This window comes from Eutrema salsugineum, unplaced genomic scaffold (genome assembly GCF_000478725.1).
Source record: "Eutrema salsugineum unplaced genomic scaffold, Eutsalg1_0 scaffold_3, whole genome shotgun sequence".
Taxonomy (NCBI): domain Eukaryota; kingdom Viridiplantae; phylum Streptophyta; class Magnoliopsida; order Brassicales; family Brassicaceae; genus Eutrema; species Eutrema salsugineum.
The window spans coordinates 16,563,354-16,569,042 of NW_006256756.1; the positions used below are offsets into that span (position 1 = coordinate 16,563,354).

General features: G+C 40.8%; 1 non-coding gene across 1 annotated transcript; it reads left to right on the forward strand.

The window, feature by feature from the left end:
* The first annotated feature begins 305 nt into the window (after nt 1-305).
* On the forward strand, nt 306-412 carry LOC112085755. Its single transcript, XR_002899054.1, has one exon. It is a non-coding gene; the product is annotated as a small nucleolar RNA R71 (small nucleolar RNA).
* Nucleotides 413-5,689: the final 5,277 nt, after the last annotated feature.

Consider the following 5,689-nt stretch of genomic DNA (forward strand, 5'->3'; position numbering starts at 1 on the left):
TGAAGCATCTCTTCTCCTCACTCACATAGTGTATAGGCTTTTGAGTGGCAGCTAGGGCTTTGTCAAGCTTTATATTCAACACTAACTTCTCTTCCAGCTCTTGGTGTCTACCAGAATCTTCTCCTCTATAGCTTCTATCATAATCTTCCCCATAAGTGTCTTGGCTCATGGCTAAGTTCTCAACAAGTTCCATAGCTGCATTGATTTCTTTTGCCAAGAAATTTCCATTTGATGCTGTGTCCAACTGAATCCTGATCTTAGGAACAGCTCCTCTATACAAAGTGCTAAGGAGAGAGGCTTCTGAAAAGCCATGATGTGGACACTTATTTGTGTAGCTTCTAAACCTGTCCAAAGCTTCTCCAAAGGTCTCATTAGAATGTTGAGTGAAGCTGGAAATCTGGTTCCTTAGCTTTGCAGTCCTTGAGCTTGAGAAGAACTTGGATAGAAAGGCAATCTTGCATTGCTCCCATGTGTGGATGGATCCTCTTGGGAGGTTCTTTTCCCACTGATGTGCCTTATCTCCAAGGCTGAATGGGAACAATCTCAGTTTGAAACTGTCTTCAGATACCCCATTGATCTTAGTGAGATCACAAACTCTGTCAAACTGATCCAGATGCTCCAAGGGATCCTCCATAGGTAAGCCATGGAACTTCTGATTCTGAACCATATTTATCAAAGAGGCCTTCACCTCAAAGTTGTTGTTTTGGACAGGAGGTGGCCTGATTCCTGCTCCATACTGGTGTGCATAAGCTCGGTCATTCTCACCAACAAAGACTGGTTGGGGCTGATGACGTATGGGTGGGTTTGGGTGGGGCTGTGGTGGATTAACCTGAGGTCGGTCTTGGTTCTGGTTACCCTGAGCGTGTCCCTGATGGACCTGAGCCTGTTGAGCCTGAATTCCAATCCCATTACCAGCTCTTTGACCTTGATCAGCTTCTTGAGCCTGATGCTCATTCCCAACTTGCTGATTCATTCCTAACCTCTCCAAGTGAACAGCTCTTTCTCTTTGTCTTCTGGCTTGGCTTCTTGTGATCATAAACCTGAAAACAAAGACAGCGCTTGAAAGGTGATCAGTAAAACAAAATAAACTTGATCTCAAAAACTATATCAGAAACTAATGCTAACAATCCCCACACAATATGGCAACGGTGCATGATAACTAAGGTTTTTAAAGCCTTAGATGGGTTATCAATCCCCTTGTCAAAGTAGTATAAGGGGTGTCAATCCATATGTGTGGTAGTTAGGCACTAGTTTATGTGATAGGTTCTTAAGTCAAGTAATCAAAGATGAGTTTTGTGAAACCAGCAACAAGAAAGCATAAAACAAGAAACAAACAAGCTATGATTAATGAACTAAGCAAGCAAACAAAACAAGATGATGGTGATTAAGCAAATGATAAAAGCTAAACCTCTAGATGTGATCATTGATTAGGGTGCTTTAGATATTGAATCATGATGCTAAGAACATAATGCAACACTTGCTACTCTTTAGTCTAGGCTTCTTAATCAGATTAATTCATTCCCATGACAATAATCCCTTTGCAAATCACTTAATCAAGTCTAACAACCATTAGATATAATCAAGCAATCAGCAAGCATAATGCATCAAGCCTAATAAGTGACCAAACAATCTCTCAACCAAGAAGACTGAATCTTATACAGAAAGACATAACAAGCAATCACATGATCTCAAACATTTCAACTTAGAACTCTAATCTAGACTAATCCTCTCATGAAGGCATTAGTCTCTACACTAATCCACTTTCAAACCAAATCATCATTTGTGAAATATGAATCAATGAGCATTAAGAAACAGTTCTAATAAGTCATTCATGCATTTAACAAATCATTCCCATGATGAAAAAGGCATAAACCCTTAAGTTAGCTCATTCAGGCATTTCATCAAACACTTTTGGTGCATGAAATGCCTATGAACCCAGATTTCACTTTCCCAAGGAAATCTGGCATTAGGAGCAACTAACTAAGGAAATGGAATGAGAATCTAAACCCTAAACATCACCAATCAAACATCTAAGCACCCTAATCTGCACACCTAGAAGTTTAAAAGATGATTACTCACTAATCATGAAGAACACATCTAATCTTTTGCAAGAGATGATGTTAATCATGATTAGAAGTAGAAATGAGATGATGAGATGATAAGAAACAGACTTGGAATGATCAAATCCCTTCAGATATCTCTTAATCAAAAACGTTTTTACCCTCAAAAGGAAAGAAAACTAGAGAGAAAACTAAGTAGAAGATAACATACTTGGGTTTTTCTCCCAAAAAACTATATATACCTAGTGCTAATGGACCGGGTCAGCCCAGGACAAACTGGGTACTGACCCGGCTCAGTTGGGTCAAGTGGAAATCCTGCGGGTCAGTCCAGTATGTCCCAGGTCGCACACCTAAGTCGCAGTAGATGAAGACTTGTCTTGTGAAGCCTGAATCGCCTTGTCTTAGCCGCACGCCTAAGTAGGAGTGTTTTGCGAGTGTTGCTGCGGCTTGGTCTCCTTCCTCTCCAACTCGCAGGGCTAAGGCGGTTTCTGGGGAATGTACAAACTGTGCGGGTTGGTCTCTATTGCACCTAGGTCGCAGGCTCAAGTCGGAGTGATTTGCGAGTGTTGCTGCGGCTTGGTCTCCTTCCTCTCCAACTCGCAGCATCCAGAGCAGCTTAGACCACTTCGCATTTCGGAGAGTGTAACTCCTATGAGACTTGTCCGAATTGAATGATTTCGGTTGCAGAAGACAGAGGACTCATTTATCTCCAACTTTTGTGAAGAAAGCTTCGGTGCTTGGGAAGTGTAAGGCTTCCTGGAGGGCACATCTTTGCAGTGCATGTACACGACCAGAGAGAGGCGTCTAGACATGTGTCCATTCCGGAGACTGTATCTTTCTTCTCATAGATCCGAATTGAATGCTCTTGGACGTTCTGGAAAGAAGGCTCAAATTTCTATGGTTCTCATGAAGGACCCGGAAACTAAATCGGCCTGGAAGTGCACCGTCCTTCGCATCCTTTAGAACTGATCTGCTCGGTCCGGAATACCTGCGAGACTGGGGTTCCTTCCGACAAGCTTATCTCTCTGCTCACGCGTCCGAATTCCACGATTCTACTTGCTAAGAGACCGTGCTCCAATGCTCTCCAACTTCTATGAAGGACCCGCCATCTGAATCGGACCGGAAGGCTCCCCGGACAGGCGATTTCTGAGACACGGATTGCTCCGGAATGAGTGCGAGACCTGTTCGTCTTCCGATTACCATATCTTTCAGTTCTGTGGTCCAAATGCCTTGATTCCAACTGTTATGAACTCTTGACTCAATTATCTCCAACCTTTATGAAGACTCCGACAGCTAAATCTGACCGGAAGGTTCCCCGGACAGGCGATTTCGGAAACGTGTCTGCACCCGGAGATTTTGGCCGAGAGACTTGACCGCGGTACGTGTTATTGGCCGAGAAAGCTACCCGCGGGAAGGATTTTGGTCGAGAACCTTCGACCTTCAGTACACCATTTTGCCGAGAAACCCAAAATTGCTCCTTTTCACCATTTTTGATCATTCCAACTCCATTTCTTCATCTGAATCACATCATCCACTCCAAATTGGCTCCAAAAGCACCTGTTTAACACTCCAAAACATGCAAAACTCTCTTGGACCTAATGCAATCTCCTAAGTCCTAAAACAATGCCTAAAGACCTAAAATGCATGCAAATGAGACATGATTTTGACTAGAATATGTACATTAAATGATGCAATTTATGAATATATCAGTGCACCCCCTTTGTTAAAATATCCTGAAAACTCTTTTGAGATTCTAAACAATGGAAATCACTTAAAAACCTTTAAAACTGAGTGAAAACACCTGCATAAGACATTGAAAGTGATCCATAAAAGTGGTCAAAATCAGGTGTTATCAACTCCCCCAGACTTAGACCTTTGTTTGCCCCCAAACAAAAATCAAAGTTAGAAAAGAGGTTTAAAAACGAAGGAACTAAACAGTATCTCAGTGACCATGCTTCTACACTAAAATCAATCATTATGCTCAAGTCGGGTATAGTCTAGAAAATTCTCACCAAAATACAGGCATAACTAGTCCGTTGATCCATCATGCGAAAGTCTAGACACTTAAACCTTTTTTCCAGTCAACTAGCTCTTAACATTCATTTAACGGTTCAAGTGGTTCTCATCTAAAGGATTTTAGTAAAGCAATGAAGGTCATGTATTCAAAATGGCTCTTTTAGGGGTGAGGTTCTTAGTGTTTAGGGTTACCTTTTTTCTGGAGAGAGAAGACAATATGCAAAACAGCAAGAGAGGATGGAGCTGTTGCTATCCATAGTTTTCAGTCACATTTCTCTTGCCTTAGGATCTCTGATCTCCTTCCTTCAAGGTCTCCTCCATAACTCCCCCAGAATTAGATTTTTGTCTAGGTTTTAAAACCAATACCCACAGATGAATACTTGTAGCCTTTGCTTCAAATTATTTCGGCCATCCTAGACTCTTTTAGGCTTCTGGTTTCCTTTCCTTTCACTCTTTTCATTTTTTTTATTTTTTTTTATTTTTATTTTTAAAAGGAATCCGCCTTTGGATGTAGAGTCTTAGTAGGAACGAAATTTACCTATAATTCTAGCTTTTTGAGGTACCATTAAGCTTTGATAGGTTCATGATGCTCCACTTTCCCAATTCTTTCAGTCTTTCTTTTGAGTGACTGAAAACTATGTTGTTCCTCCGTCTCTGGCGTTTTTTGCACATATTTGTCGATACAAGATAAAGAGAGAATGTATGAGGTTTGAACATAATGGGTTTGGGTAAAGGGTCTGGTACCAGCTAAAGATGAACTGGCCATCTAGGACAACAGAGAGTGGTAACAATAAGGTGAAGATGTCCTAGATGTATATCATGATGCCTGCTAAAACCAAATGATGAGAAAATTAGATGTCAAGATTAAGTTCAAGTGAAATGAGCTAGTATATCCTGGCAGAAAAGATCTCCATGGATAGAAGTCCTCTAGTGGGAGTTAGTAGTGCAAGTACTCTAGCTACCGCCTAGTCTAGTACTAACTATAAAAAGACACCATCATGTAAAGTCTAGAAGCACATGGTTTTGTTTTCGGCGTTCCTGTTTTGAAACCTTTTTATGAAAGATCTTTTATGAAACACAAACTCAAAACAAACAAAATTTTGTTAGTAAAGGATGAATATCCTTCCCTTCTTTATGGGGATGATCAGGTTGTGGGAAGGCCTCCATTTGTTTCCAAACTTCCGACGGTCTGAGTTTATCCAAAGTTGTGCTTTTTGCTCCCAAGTACACCCCTTTTGTCAAAATATCCTGAAAACTCTTTTGAGATTCTAAACCATGGAAATCACTTAAAAACCTTTAAAACTGAGTGAAAACACATGTAGAAGAAATTCAATATGATCCATAAAAATGGTCAAAATTAGATGTTCTCAGACTGTGAAAACACAAACTTGATGCGATTTTAAACGGGGTTGGTCGGTTTTTACCAAGCTTCATGTTTTAAATTTATAACCCCGAAATGTCTGCAAGTGCACAGATGTGCGCTGGAGTTCTTAGGGTATCGATCCACAGAGACCTAGTTGTTTCAGTACGAAATCACGCTAATGCTTCAATGAGACTTGAACTAAACAGGTTTGAGTTTTGGTTTTTGGGTTTTCGTTGTCCTTAAATCTAAA